The 16,464-nt window shown below is 38.7% G+C and overlaps 1 protein-coding gene across 8 annotated transcripts in view; it reads right to left on the bottom strand.

Moving 5' to 3' along the window:
* Positions 1 to 16,464, bottom strand: part of LOC131051057 (pyruvate dehydrogenase E1 component subunit alpha, mitochondrial) — a 153,425-nt gene that overhangs the window by 101,154 nt on the left and 35,807 nt on the right. The window contains exons 4-7 of one of the 8 annotated variants that reach the window (XR_009107073.2): positions 6,174 to 6,309; positions 4,722 to 5,977; positions 4,441 to 4,605; positions 3,314 to 4,331 (exon numbers count right to left, since the gene is read on the bottom strand). The exons of the other annotated variants lie outside the window; for them this stretch is intronic. The gene's annotated coding sequence lies outside the window, so the exon portion shown is untranslated. Of the gene's footprint in view, positions 1 to 3,313; positions 4,332 to 4,440; positions 4,606 to 4,721; positions 5,978 to 6,173; positions 6,310 to 16,464 lie in introns of those variants that run through there. 8 annotated transcript variants of the gene reach the window in all.

Here is a 16,464-nt window from a genome sequence, read left to right as displayed (position 1 = left end):
TAATTTTCCTTGGTCGGTTCACCGCCAAGAGTTTAGTTTCTATCCTGCTGGATAAGCAGAAGGGGCTGGCTTGCCGCCCATGCATTGTAATTTTTCAGTTTGATTATTGATGCTGACGATCCCCGGAACACCGTATGCTCTCACCCTCCCAGTCTGGGCTCTCGGTGAACAAAAGGTGGAAGGGTTCCCTTTCAATTGTTTGTTTATTCCTCTAACCTTAACGGCTCATTTGTTGTGGATGAATTGTTATTGGCCTGAAAAATCAAAAAAAAACTAGTGGGATATTACAATGGTGCAACCTTTAGTGCTCCATATGTGGCGTTGTTCATCTATATCCTTTTTCACATCATCCACCATTTGAGACAAAATGGGTCCCCTCAAATCACTCTCACTAGGGGCTTTGAACCCCGCCCTGCATATGGTAATGGCATCAACCATTTGTTGCAAATAAGGAGACCTGTCACAAAGAAACTCAATGAGATAAGTTAAGTATAAAAATTCAATGAGATAAGTTAAGTATAAAAATTAAAACAATCAAAGTTATCAAACATAAAAGTTAGTAAAACATTCACCTGGCTACAAAGAATGGAATACAGTTGTAGCTCCAAAACCTACCAACTGCCATTTTAGCAGCATCATGGACCTCCTTGTTCCAACCCATGCCCTCAAGCGACGGTTGGGACCCAGGAGTAGTGCAAGGCACAAAGAAGGAATCCAACCTAGATTTACGAATCCTAGGTCCAATGGTAATATTCCCACTACAACTACTAGTGGTAGGAGCATGAGAAGTGGCGGTGGCACTGCCACTTATAGAAGCAGAAGCAGAAACGGAAGCACTAGCAGTAGCAAACTGAGTGGGACGATATGGAGGTAAGGAAGAAGGGCCTCCAACACAACCTAACTGTGTCCCTCTTCCTAAAACTGTCTCTCTCCCAAAGGCCGCTCAATCCTCCTTTTGTTTCTTTTTTCTTTCAATCTCCTCAACCATTACATAACAATCACGTATGGCCTCAGGGACTGCTTTTAGGCATGGTTTGGCATCATGTCCACGCACACCGGCAATATGGTATTTCAGCCTATATATACCTCCATGGAATATTGTTTTGCAAAACATACATTTAGTTTGCCCCTTCCCTTGCCTTGGAAAATCCTCATGATATTTCCAAGCAAGGTCCTTTCTAATGGGGGGTCTAGAAGCTGAAGTAGACATTTTAGGATAGTTTTGTGAAACTTGAAGTTGAGGCAAATTGAAATAATAAAGTGAAGTTTGCTGCAATAAAACATTACAAATACAAAATAAAAATAATAAATATTACATACATTCAAAAAAACTAAAGTAGGGTTTGTCAAACCCTACTTTAAAAAAAAAGAAATTTACAAACCCTACATAGTACGACACTACAACTACATACTACATGCTACATACACACATACAAAAGATTTTGAAAGAAGATGTAAAACTTTCAAAATAAATGGATACAAAATGGAATTTGTGCATACAAGAAACAAACTAATCTTCAAAAAAACAACCGTACCTCTTACAACAAGCTTGAAACGAGCTGCAAAGTCTTCCTATCCAACTCTTGATGCACCAAATCGAAACACAATGTAGCTCCAATGTGACAAATTGAAGAAAACTTGAGCTTCCTCCTTGCTGGTTTTTCTTATATGCACCCTTGTTTTTCTTCCCAACTCACTTTACTCTTCCTTTTTTTGCAAGTGAATGAAATGAAAGTCACTTTTAGGGCTAGAAGACAATTAACATAAAAAAACGGACTTCAAAAAACTTTGCATTATATTCTTTTTTGTGTTTTTCCTTTGCCTTACGCCGATCGAGTCCGAGGCTCGGGACTCGCCAAGTTTGGCGAGTTTGGGCCAAACTCGCCAACTCGGCAAGTTTGGCGATTTTACTCGCCAAACTCGGACGAGTCCGAGTCCGAGCCCCTGGGACTCGCCGAGCATGACTCGGACTCGGACTCACCGAGTCTGGGCGAGTCTCGTTTCTCTGCTCACAGGACAAGGGGGATCAGAATTATTTAAACCACAATATAGCACCTTTTTTAAAAACAAAAGAAAATCAATGAATTCACAAACTAAGAATTATTCTAACCTCCATACATGTGTTTGGGGTCATTCATGCAACTGAAGTTTGTGCAACTCCTGGGTATTTCGATTGATTCTTTGTGTCACTTCTAGGTGGGGAGAGAAACTTCTTGTTGGTTAACAGATTGGCCTTTTCTTTAAATTTTTATATATTTTTTTAAAATGATGACTCGTGCATACCCTTCATGAAAAAGCAAATGAACCAACAATTGGGTGAACCGAGTTTAGGTTCATCCTCTGCATAAGAGTGCAGCTCCTCGTAAGATGTTCAATAATTTTTTATGCAGATAACTCAGGAACAAACACACTTTTCACCAGAAAGCGAGAAAGGCTTTCACATTCATTTGTCAACACAAAAGAACGCTACAAGATGATTATCAATAAATGTAAATCTCACAGACTTTACTCCTGCACATATCCATTCAATATAAAAAAAAAATTATTCCACCCAAAATGCTCAACGTAGCATAAATGTTGATCGATTCTCGCTCATGCCTCACAGGACAAGGGGGATCAGAATTATTTAAACCACAATATAGCACCTTTTTTAAAAACAAAAGAAAATCAATGAATTCACAAACTAAGAAAACACTGGTAATGAAATAAAGTATTCCGCACATAAGCATGCATCCCAACAGAGATTGCTATATCTTTCAAACACAGATTTGAAGATCGCATCAAAATATCATTTCATTCATGTACCAGAAATGTCTACACTGAAATCCAACGAAAATTAAGTCTGTTCCTCTAAAATCAAAGTTTTTTGGACCATAATCAAAGATTGCTTAATTACATTTATAGCCCCCAGGCTAGTAGTTTGTTTGAAAATAACCAAGGTTACCCCAAGTTTCCGAGACGGGGATGGCAGGGGACGGCGGGACGCGTTTCCAGGACGGCAAATTTTTTTGCCAAATTTGGGGACGACAGGGGATAGCAAAGGGGGCGGCTATATAAAATATAGGAAAAATTTAAAATATATAGGAAAATTTCAAAATTCTAAATGTTCATATGAAAACATGGATAAAGCATGCATATATACATTATATATTCATATGAAAACATGGATATAGCATGTGTATGATACTACGAAAAGTTGAAAACATTTTAGAATGTAAATTCTAAACATACAACATTGTTAATACTCAATAGACAATATCGATATGGAATTATGCATTCATAAATCAGAATTTCAGTTCATTCACATTGTCAATATGCATATCATAATAGATATTAAACTTTAAAGAAATAACATACAAAATGTCAAAATGCCCAAAGGCTACACTGCTGCCATATAGTTGCATTGTCAATTACAATATGAAAATCAAAATAGTACTCAATAAAACAGAAACTAAATACAAAAAAGAAAAGTATAATGCTGCCCCTAAACTGCTTCTCCTAACATTGCATCAAAATCAGAGTCCTCTGAGTCGCTCCCACTGTCATGGTCTATGTCCATCTCATCCAATGGAATCCCAACCAATCCCTGTGTTGTCTCCTCCTCATCAACCTGGGCCACATCTTCGGGATCAACATCCCATCGCAAAGATAGAGTCTGTCGATACTCTGGCGTCTGACGATCCTGAAGTCGAAGAGCACTATGCATAGCTACTAGCTTCTCCGCTCGTCTAGAGGTAAGTCTATTCCTCTTGATAGAGTGGATAAAGCCATATGTGGACCAATTCCTCTCTGCAGCAGAGGAACTAGCAACCTGTGAAAGTAGGCGAGTGGCAAGCGATTTCAATTGTGGTGTATCCCTCCCATGCCATGTCCACCATCCAATAGGGTCTTTTTGGGCTAATATGGCTATGTCCAACCTCGCCTGTGGTTTACTCAATGTAGGACCACGAAGATTTGTGAAGTCAAAGAATTGTGCACGAAGTATGGAAGCCTGCTCCTCTGTATATATCTTATCAATTGCCCATGTGAACCCATCTAAAACCTCATCATCATCACATGGAAGCACCCTTCCATCCCTTGGTGCATACCATTTCGGATTCAATGCATAGGCTGCCATATGAAGCGGGGTGTTCATTATGTTCCACCTTCATGTCACAATGGGCCTGATATGCTACTCATAGAACTCCAAAGTAGGATCCTTATCCGAAATTGTTTGCTTAATCTTCCCAAGCATATAGTCAAATGTCTCATATATCTCTCCAAGACTAGGAGAGTCTGTATCAACATATCTGATGACATCTACAATAGGAGAAATGATAGAGCAAAGGTATCTGCAAGTGCAAAGTTCAAAATATTAAAACTAGAATATGAAAATCAGCAATCTAATTTTTATTTTTTAAAACAATCAACAATTTAATAATAAAATCAGCAATGTCTTACCTCACAGTGGACCACCAATTGTCATCAAGAATCTTTTGTTTGGTAGATTTTCCTTCAGTAGAGTTTGATTCCCGCCATCTAGTCCATTCAGGATTCACCACCATCAACTGTAGAGGATCATGCACCTCAAGCATCCTCTCCAACAAGATGAAGTAACTAGCATACCTATATTCATTAAAATTAAAATAATAAAAAAATAAGTGGCATATCTATATTTTATTCAAAGAGAATTAAAATACAAAATTCGAAGTTTGATACAATATTAAGAGGCATTAGCACACCTTGTTTCAATGGGTTTGAGGAACTCCTTCTTTGAAAATGATCTAAAGAGAGCAAGTGAGGTGTGGTGGTTGCAAATGAACATTTGAATGTCTCTAGCTTCTACCACCGCATGCTTCACCCAATCTATTTTTCCTATGTCTTTCAATGCATTGTTTAATGCATGAACACAACATGGGGTCCAAAAGATGTGCTTGTAAGCACCCTCCACCATCAAACCTGCTGATTTGCACACACGTGCTGAATCAGTGATCACCTATACAACATTAGTTGCCCCAACCTCCTCAATGGCATCTCTCAAAATACTAAACTGGAACTCTGCATCCTTACGCTTCCCTGAACAATCCACAGCTTTCAGAAAATAAGAACCAGCAGGGCATGTGACAATGATATTGATGAGTGGACGATGTCTAACATCAGTCCACCCATCACTCACAATAGAGCAACCAGTCCTCATCCAAGTTCGTTTTATATCCTCCATTAACACATTAATCTTGGAATATTCTTTGTCTAAGATAGTAGTCCGTAGCTTATGATCTCCGGGGGGGTGGTTGTGGGACCGAAATTGGCTATATCCATGAACATTTCTTTGAAGTAAGAGGAGCGTGCCACATTAAATGGGATGGCATTAGAAAAAAAGAATCTACCTACAAATGACTCTAAAGCTTCACATCCTTTTACATTAAACAAAGCTTCTACTGACCCTCCCTTCCCACTACCCATCTTCCTCTTTCCTCTTGTCCCAATTTGACTACTACCAATAGTGGATGTCGTAGGCCTAGATATTAGTGAAGATGCAAAAGAAGGTGTTAGGACTGCACCACCTTGTTTTCCCATTTCTACCTCCATATGCAATCTATGACACTCTACCCTCTCCTCATCGTTTAAATTTGGACAAGATGTGACCCCATGGCATGGAAGACCCAAAAAGTGAGATTTTACCCTTGTGTAGCTGCCCCTAAAATCTTTCAAACAAACATGGCAATCCCACACCCTACTCCCTCCAGAAGATTTTTTCCCTTCACCCCTAGGCCTAGGTGTAACATATTGGAGAAGAGATTTGTTTTTATTTAAAGGGCCCTTTGCATAAGTTTCCATAATTTTTTAAGGGCATTTAAATATGCTAGGTTGCTGCCCACTACTTCTAGATTTCTCAATACTTTCACTTGTATTTCCACCAACCACTTCCACTTCATTGTCACTACTACTGTCACTCCCATGGCTGCTCATTGTTTTGTATTTTGAATCTTTGAATGAACTGATAAAATACCAAAAAAAAAGAAAAAATCAGACATTTCTCTCATAATATTAATATATCATATGCTAATTGCTAAAAGAATCAAATATTATTAATTTTAATATATGCCCTAAAGACTAGAATCTGGTTTTTAAATTTTAATTTGTTAATGGTAAATGGACACAAAAGCCTTCAAAAAAAATTAAAAATCACATACCTATGGCTGTCAAAACCCTGCAAATGCCCCCCCAAAAAAGTATTTCAATCTGCTCTGTGGCTGTCAAAACCCTGCAAATGCCAACAAAGGTCTCCACCCAAGCGCCAAAACCAGAAACCTGTCCTATTTCCGTCGGCTGCACTGCACAAACACGACGTTTTTAACTTTTATTTGTTTGTCGTTGAAAACTTTAGCAAAGTTTAATATCGTTATTTAATATTTTCAATTTTGATATTTGCATATCATATATGTGCTATATGTGCTGCGATATATATCATATAGATAAAATCATATATGATATATACCATATAAAATCATATATGATATATACCATATACGATATATATCATATATGATTATATCGTATATGATATAAATTATACAATTAAATTTTAAGTTTTTAGTTTTACTTTTTAGTTTTTAGTTTTTTATTTTATTTATATCGTATTCATATCGTTATTTAATATTTATATCATATATTAATTTTTAAACAAAGACATAAGTTAAAAACTTACGTTTTTATATTTAATTTTATATTTATAATATGAAGTAATATTTAATATTTATATTTATAATATGAATTAATCAAAATTTTAAATGTTTGATATATATTATAAATTTATAAAATTAATAATTATTAATTATGAATTAATCAATTAAAATTTAAATTAATAAATTTAAAATTTATTTTTAATTAATGTTTATTGTTTTCTTTTAATTTTTTTATTTATAATAACAATTTGAATAAATAAAAGGCCAATATTAGAAAATTTACAAAAAAAAATTGAAAATTCCAATTTTTTAATATTTTTTATATTTTTTAAAGACCTTAAATATGGGGGACATCTGGGCGTCCCCGGGACGGATTGGGGACGTCCCAGCCGTCCCCAAGACATACGAACGTCCCCCAGAACTAGGGCAGGCGTCCCCCCGTTTCGGGGACGTCCCCTCAAAAAACAGGCCATTTTGGGGACAGGGGGAAACGTCCCCTGGCCGTCCCCAAGTCCCCGAAATGTCCCCAGGACGGGGACGGGGGTTTTCAGGTCGGGGACGCGTCCCCGGGTAACTCTGAAAATAACCCTAAACTTTTAAACTCTACCCTAGAGTTAAAAGAAACTGTTTGTTTTGAACTCTATAAAACTTAAATGAACAAAGGCCGTAAATAGGATGACAACTCATCCATAAGCCGATCAGGACTCCATCGTGGAAGAAGTGGCTGCTGATTTGTCCTGCATTGTCGCGGCACCACGCACATTTCGCCACTCCAGATGCGCTGCTGAGAAATTCAAGATAACCCGATAGTGCGGGAGTCCGATGCGTAGGATGCGCTACTTCCAAACTTCCTTGTCCGTGTTCACCTGCATAACTTTTTCTTTATGCGCTTCCAAGTGATCAAAGCAGACTATCAGCATCGATTCTATCCTTGCCACTTTAGAAAAGTCATCTGTGGTTAGAGACTTTGTCTCTTTAACAAGTTGTACTCTTTCTTTGAAGATCTTGGCCATATCTGCTACAGGTTCAATTGTTTGTCCATCCTCCTTCAAGAGTTGTATATCAATGCATTTTAGATCCTTCTGCATTGTATCAATCAGTTCCTTTAATCCTTTTAGTAATTTGGCAGATTCTTCATGACCTTGCTTAATGATAGAATTACTCCATTCGACATTATTCCTTGACACATACAGCACGTTGTCATCCAGGTTTTCTACTGGCTTCTCAGTTAGAAATTTCATAACGCCAAATTTTTGCACATCATTCATTTGTGCCAAGACCACTACCCATTTGGTTCTTTCCTTTTCCCATGCAATAGCTTCCAATTCTAACTCTTTGCTCACAGTTATGGTGTTGTCATATACCTTGACCAAGTTAGCAATGTAGTCTGTACCCTGCTGTACTATGAAATCAAGCCAATCATCGAATACTTCAGCTATCATGCGGCTCCTCTGGACTTGATCTAACAGTTTCTGATTTACCAGTGATTTGGGGTCAAAGGACAATGTCATCTGTGTCAGGGGCAGAGGACTCGGATGATGTATGGCGTTGATATACTCTGCCATCTGAGTGACAACTTGTTTCAGCTCCTTTTTGTCCTTCTCATCTTTCTAAAACCTAGATATCATCCTCTTTGTGGAGGATTCCATATGTTTAGCATCTACAACCCTTGAAGCAACTCCCAGGTCAATCTTCTCCACAGTAAAATCATCCTCAGTGGCCTTTTCTGGATCTCTATCTGAGATGGGCTTAGCTACTTCAGCTATCCAATGACCTGTTTCATCATCAACTTCCATCATTGCCTACGTTTTGAGCTTCTTGGGTTTAGATATTTTCCCAAGGCACTTGCTTACCATATCCTCCATGGGAATTGTAATAAGAACAATGTTACGTTTCTTCCCAATCGAAGTTCCAAGCCATCGAGAAGTGCTGGAGGTTTCTTTAGGCGGCGGAGGTGTCTGAGCATCAGGTGGGTTGACAACAATCATAGTGCTCATTGGATTTGGCTCTTCTTCAAATTCTTTGTCTGCATCTATATCCTCCACTGGAGGGTTACTCAACACTTGTTGATCCATCGTCACCTGAGTTTCTTCACCTAGATCCAAGTCCACAACAATTTGATTCGCCACTGATTCTCTGTTATTCTTTTTGCTCCTTGAGCGAGTAACTCGAACTGCTGAAGAACTCAATGGAGACCTCTTTGATCTTCTGGATTGAACTTCTCCAATAATTGGCCTTGTGTCACCTGCAACATCAACAATCTTGTTAGAGGACGAAGTAGGAATCTAAGTTGTAGCAAGTGGACCAGCTGTCAATTCATGAGGAGTCATGATTGACTCCTTTCTAAATTTTTGATCCCTTAGCCATTTTTCTATTCTTCTTATGACATTGAAGGACTTGGCTTGAATGCTTTCCTCTTCTCTTCTATCCCAGTCAATTTCAGGAATTGGCTATCCTTGAACCCTTTCATTGAATTCGGGATCCAAAACATCTTCCCCTTCTTCTTCTTGTACACCAGACACATTAATGGGAAGCTTCATGGTAATAACCTGTTGTAAAGTGAACCTTGACCATAATCTCCTCCTCACTTCAAACTCATTGCCACAGTTTTCCCAGTAATCTTCTAACTGGGGTTCATAGAAGAAATGGTCATCAACATTCAGATTTTCTACAGCATATCCCCTACTATCAAACTTTCGCCTGGCAATGTAAGGCTGCAAATTCATTTCCTTGAACTCTAATTCTAGGTTCAAGGCATCAGATACAGATTTACAACTGTAGTAACCAAGTTCAATCGGGAAAACAACTCCGGATTTACCCTTTGTCCCTAACCTTTTGTCAATGTGGGCCAACTATCTTCTTACTTCAATAAGCACATAACTGTCAAAGGCATATCTGGGCAATTTGAATGGTTCACCTTCAAAACAGCCCACTCGGATATAAGTAAATCTGGGAAACTGAATGAAATAGCTTCCATCTATGCTAATCAGCTCCATGACCTCGGCTGACATTCTTTTATTAATGTCTCCTTGCAACTCAAAGGCAAGCCTTCCTGCGAAAACATCATTCCATCTAGTGAAATGCTCTGCATATTTCTGTTGTTGCAGGTAAGGGTAACAGTCATAAACCTTCATGTCGTCTACCCAAGGCTCATTATGCAATCCTTGCCATTCTCTGGTACAGGCCAATATATAGAATAAGTATGAGGACATGTAGAAGTTGGACATTCCAACAAAGTTGCTCAAACCCTCATGGAGCCTTTTAGCGACAACCTGCGCCCAGTCAAGGTATTTCTCACCATCTAACAACACCTAAATATAGAAGTACATCCAATCCTCCCAATAGAAAGAGTGTGAATTCCCTTTAAGCCTATTTAATAATATGACAATATCTCGCACCTCTGTGATGAAATGCTCTCTAGTAAGAGGCTTAGGTAACCGGGACCCCCCTTTCTGAACTTTCAGAAGCCAATTCCTTGCAATAATGCTTCTATATGTGCTTTTCTTCGCAAAGAAAATTGCATATGAGGTCCCAATTGGCCAGTCTTCGTACGGCTCCTTATGAGGGATTCCCATTGCAGCCATCATCGTCTCTCAGTTCATTTCCACTAACAGTTCACCAATGCTTGTTCTAATGCACCTGCTATCAGCATCATATCTGTTCATACATGCTATTACTAAATCTGGACAAGGAGCGGCAGTTGGGAAAGCAGCAGCTTCAATCAGGCCACTTCTAACTATCCTCTCCATCATTGAATCTGCCCCAGGGTTTTTACCTCTCTCTAAGAAATCTCCCAAGTCATCTTGGGCCAAAGAGGTGTCACTCAACTCTAGAAGTATACTAACCAGGCATGATGTGCGACCAAGTTTTGGAAGAGTTGGGCTCATTGTGGCTGCTTTTACATTTATCAAACAATTCCTAAATAGGACAGAATTCTATTCCAAAACAAAAAAAATTCCTACACTGACTAACCTTCTAAGCTAGTAACACAGCGGAAGGAAATTATCAAAACTCACCTGTTACCACCATGAAATTTGTGAAACCCTCGGAAGAATGGAGCTGAAATTACCTTCGACGTCTTTGGCTCCTTCAACAATAGCAGCTACTACTTTTACAATTTTAAGAATTCGCATGTTAAGAAATGGAAAACAGCTAAGTAACATCTCTTAATGATTCATTCGAACGTGTGAGATAACCAATGATTTGATAGGAACCTGACAACTTTCTTAATTACACATCAACTCCGCACAAACGGTTTATGTTTTCATGATTTCTTTCCAAATTTAGAATTTTAAATTATAAGATGTCGAGAATATTTCTTTTGCCGTGCCACCTTTAGTGTTATTAATGTCCTCGGGGCCAAACTTGGAATGAACTTTTGAACTTTGAACCAACTCGCAAGGAGTTCAATGGTTCAAGTTCAATTCAAGGAAAAAAACAAAAGAACTCTCAACTTGCGGCTCAACACAACATCGGGAACAAGTGAAGACCCTTAACAAACGTAAAGGAAGACTTTGAACCTTGAACCTTGAACCGATTTGCAAATGGTTCAAAGTTCAAGTTCAAGACCGACTTAACACATTGACACTTGCCCGTTTAATAACATTACAAAGCCACGACCCACACAAGAGGACCGGTTGAACCTTGAACTTTGAACCAATTCGCAAGTTCAAGCAGTAAGTTCAATGGGACAGAAAAGGCGAAACATAAGGAACAAAAGGTGCATGATTAAGACGGATTAAACCGAAAGAGGGAAACAAAATTAAATGCACATTATTTGGTTCAAAACAAATAATGAGGTAACACATCTCTTATCTTGGTGCATCACCTCCTTTCATTTTAGCATTTCCTTCTTCCTTTCTCCTCTGCAAGCTATTAGGATAGGTTCAAAATTAGAATTTGGAGTGTTGAGTTGGTTCAACACCTGCATTTGGATTGAGAAGGAAGCAAGCTTTCTCCGAGGATTCAACCCCCTTACGTAAGGTCCCACACTTCAGGGTTGTTTCCATGTTTCACAAGGTTGCTGAGTTGATATTACAGCAAGGGTGCAAACATTTGTGACAACAATTTTTAGCACACCCGATGGGACTTACTTTCAACTTACATGCTAAGGATTCAGTGTTGTTCTTAGTATCTCAGCCTTTGGAGGCAGTCATCATTCAAGCACTTGGTGACTCTGCTCACGGGTCCAATCTCTTGTTCATGACCTTTTGCTGATTTCATGCCAAAAATTCATACAAGGGCATCTTCTAGAAGTAATTTCCAATTTTCAGAACTCTCATCTAGAAGACGGAGGGGTAGACCTTCATTGTCACCAATTAGGGGTGTCAAGGTTGTAAGCACTCCATCAACCAAGCCTCGTTCTACCCCTCCATTTACAAGACCATTACAATCTAGGGCTCCCATTCCCCATATCAATAGACCATTATTCCATATGGCTCTCCCTAGAAATCAAGCTTTTGTTACCTTTAATGGAGGCAGTCCTCTAATTTTAGCCCAAAAATATGGCATACCAATAGCTACCTATTGTGACCTATTTCACACATCGCCCCATTACAAATGGGGACCCCCAATTGTTTGCTTTTTTAGGTTTTGGTCTTAGCTCTGCAATTTCATAAGTCTCTATTTTCGAGAGTTTAGAGTTAAAATTTTCAAGAGTCACTCCGAGCCAAATAGAAAAAACATGCCCCAATCAATGCTTGGACACCACCAAAGCACTCAGAAGGCACGAAGGACGAAGATCGCAATTGCTTTGAGTCAATTCTGACACCTTTCTATTTTTTAGGAATTCTGTTTTTTTTTATTTTTGGCGCTTTGGGACCAATTCGGGAAGCATCTTTTTTTGGCTTGCTTTTTGCTTTTTTGTTTTTTGCTTTTTTGAAAGTAGACCTAGGGTTTGGTCCCTCGGGTCATGTCATCAGTGCCCATGTCTTCAAAATCAGAAAATTATGTCTCTAAGTGTAAAGAGTAGGGAAAAAGCTCCAGGCTAGGGTTTTGTTCCAGAAGATCAAGACTTCAGTATGGCAGATCAGATCAAGAACATGGCAAATAGCTCTTAAGATTCGACCAGCATATGAAAGGTTCACTGTCCAGCCAAGGTAGAAGCCAAAGGGACATGGCTAACCCATAGCCAAAGTCCACCCCAAGCAATGGTTAAACATTGGTAAAGTTTGCCATGTCTAACATAAGGAGAAGTCAGCATTAAAGAAAGCATGGTCTAGACACATAGCAGATCAAGCATGAACATGAAGGTCAAAAGGAAAGCATGGCTTATGAGTCTTCAAGTCCGCCATGTCCAATAGGAAGATTGTCCAATAGAGTTGGAAGTCCGCCCTCCTAAAGAATGTCCAAACCAAGTCAAAGTCCACCTAGCCTAGATTTGGATATGTCTAAATAAGAGTGAAGTTCGATCTGCATATGGAGAGGACTGTCCAAACAAGTTAAAGTCTGCCTTGCCTAGGATACATTAAAATCCGCCTTGGCAGAAGAGAAGCAAAGTCCCCCCTGCCTAGGAGATACCAAGGAAGCATTGAAGTCCACCCAAGAGGGTTGGCAGATGAAAGGACAAGTCCAACCAAGACAAAGAGGAAGATGGCCAAACAATGGCAAAGTTTGCCTATGTTAAGGGGGCTAAAATCAAATTGTTTAAAGAACATCAAAGTCAGCCCTCCTTAGGAAGTTCCAAACAACCTTGAAGTCCGCCTTGCCTTTTCCAAAGGCACTTAAAGTCCATGGCCAATAGAGGGGTGAAGTCTGCCCAAGGTAGAAATATGTTATGACAAAACAAGTTGGAAAGCATGAAGCAAGCATGGCATGAAGAGGTATGAAATCCGCCAAGCATGAAGGGAGATGTCCAATGGAGTTCAAAGTCTGCCCTATGAAGAAGTTCCAAAACAAGACAAAGTCCGTCTAGGGAAGAGTAAGCACATACAAACATAATGACAAGTTCGCTCTGCCTAAAGTGATGTCCAAACAGCCATCAAGTCCACCCAAGACATGAAGACTATGGCAAATACTATATAAAAGTCCACCTAAGGCATAGACGATGTGGCCAATGGAAGGGTAAAGTCTGCCTTGGTTAGATACGTTCAAAATTCCCTTAACATGTTGAAGCATATGGCAAAGGTTATCCAAAGTCCGCCTAGGCCAAGATAGCAAGAGAAAAGCATAATGAAGCCTGCCTAAAACATGGCATGAAGAGTATGAAGTCCGCCCAAGGAGATAAATGCATGTCCAAACATGAGTTCAAGTCCACCCCCATTATGAAAATATGTCTAATCAACTATGAACTCTGTCCTAGAGAGAAGATGGTTAAATAAGATGAAAGTTCGCCCATGGCTTAGGGATTGCACATGAAGATGACCAACTTGCCATGACAAAGAAAAGAAAATGGCTAGAGAAACATACAATTTTGACAAAGAAGCACATGAAATCAACCATTGAAGGGTCAATCGATTGAATGGGTTGGAAAATAAAAATTGACACTTAGAATATTTTTATTATTTTCAACATTTAGAATTATTTTCAAAGGGAGAATAAGATCAACACTTTAGAAAATTTTGGGAGAATCATCTAGAAGGTTCTATGCCAAATCGCCTTGGATGAAGAATAAAACTTTCCATTTTGGAAGAAATTAAACAAGGCTAAGTTCGATGAACCTAGAGAAAAAAGAAAAAAAAAAAACAAACAAACATGGAGCTTCTAAAATTAAAATTCCTAAGTCTATATCTATTCAACCAGTCACTTTCAAATTCATTATTCAAGTTTGGAGATTGAAGTTTGATTTTGGAAGAAGTTTTCTCTCTTGAAATTTTGGAAGATTGAATTTTGAAGAATTTTTGAAGAAGTAAAATTTTGTAAGTGTTGGAAAACAAGAGCAAGGTGCTTTTTCTGAATTTATGACAGAATTTTCAGAATTTAAGACAAATTTTCATTAAAATCAGTTAGAGAAAAGCCCAGAGGATCAAGAAATTCATATTGTTGACTGATTTCTTCTGTCTTAAACATGTATTTCTCGAAATCTGCTAAATACTTAGCCAAATTCATCCATTTTCAATCTGATTTTTCACAGAATTTTAACCTTTTGACAGGCTGAAATGAAATTTCTGAGTTAAAATACCCGAAATCAGAATTAAAATTTTTAATTTTCTCAAGAAATAATGTCAAATTTTTCATGTGTTTTGCAGGTTAATGACTACCAAGGGAGCACCTTCGAGAAAAGCCCAAATGAAGTTCGCTAGTAAAAGATTGCAGACGGTATCAAAGATCAATTCCAAGTGGAAGAATGTCACAGACACCAATCTCGGACATGTAGATTTTAAAGACTTCAAGAAGAGAATGTATGGGTTGGATGGATTTTTGCCAACACCCATTGCTCGCCGAATGATGAGAAATGGTATCATCCAAGCGGCTGTATTTCCATCAGCCATGGAATGTGCAGAACTTATGGTTGAATGTGCCATGCACTACAACTCCCAAGAAAGAGAAATTGTTGCGCCGCCAGATGGAAGAGTCTTGCCTCATCTCGGAGAATTGGCCATTCAAGAAGCCTTCGGGATTCTGAATTATAACAGAACCTCATATAAAACTAATAACAGAACCTCATATAAAACTAAGGAGGAAACTAAGAAACTCTATGAGAATCAGCTTGAACTTTGTGTAGCAAACATTAATAAGTCATGGCTGGAAAAAAAAAGACCTGGTCCCAAGAAAGTACCAAAGAATTTATTCCACACTGACTTCAAGGAAGACTATGGCGATCTCATCTTAGTACTCAACAGAGTAATGGGCAGTCCTCATGGTGCGCCATTTGAGACATGGATGTATTAATTCATTGATGAAAACGCTTCCAGAGTCAAGATGTTCAATTGGTCCAAAATAATCAATGACAATCTGGATGAGCAGCAAAAGAATTTGGAAAGTACAAAGTCTTTTTACATGAGCTCCAAAATTGTCTACTTGTTGGAAAGAGACTAGATATTCAAGACTGGTTTGCAAAAGCACAGTTGGCAATGGTGAGAATGAGTTCAAGTCCTATGACTGTTATCTAGAGCTGCAACTGACCGAAAAGGCCCACTTCAAGTGGGCAAATGTAATATCCCAGTTGTTATTTTTTTGTTTTTTAGGCCAACAATAGTCATCCACAAACAGATAACCCGTTAAGGTTAAAAAGCATAAACTGAAAACATGCTAGAAAAGCAACCCTTCCACTTTCTAATCACCAAGTGCCCAATGTGGGAAGGTGAGAGCATACGGTGTTGAGGGGATCGTTAGCTTCAAATAAATGGAAATACAATGATTGGGCGGCAAGCCAGCCTCTTCCACTTTTCAGCGGAGTGAGAATTACAAATCAAAATTGGTTAGTAGTACTACTACTTAACCTTACAATAATCAAGATGATGTGAGAAGAGAGTAATGCTGAATATCCAAATAAGAACATGAAATTTTTGCTAACATCAAATCTGCAGGTTGGAATTGCAAAACCAGCAGCCTAAGAAATCACTAAAATGCTCACAACTCTCTCAATACTTATCCAAAACACCCAAAATCAGTCCCAAACCCACACTAGGCTAGCTACGATGAAAACCGACCAAAGACAAGCTATCATAACTCCCTTATTAATTTGGCACGCATCCCAATGCACTTCAAAACCCCACGCCTAGCTAAGGAATTTTGATTTTATCTAATAAATTCGATGCTCAACCAAAGGTGCCACAAACTTACAGTGTAAATCGCCAGTAATAGGAAGGATGAATGAGCCAATACCCATAACGGTCAGTCACTCTAGCAGAGAGGTATG

This window comes from Cryptomeria japonica, chromosome 6 (genome assembly GCF_030272615.1).
Source record: "Cryptomeria japonica chromosome 6, Sugi_1.0, whole genome shotgun sequence".
In the NCBI taxonomy this organism is placed as follows: Eukaryota; Viridiplantae; Streptophyta; class Pinopsida; order Cupressales; family Cupressaceae; genus Cryptomeria; species Cryptomeria japonica.
The sequence above is the reverse complement of the archived record's forward strand: the minus strand, read 5'-3'. Positions and strand labels throughout refer to the sequence as shown.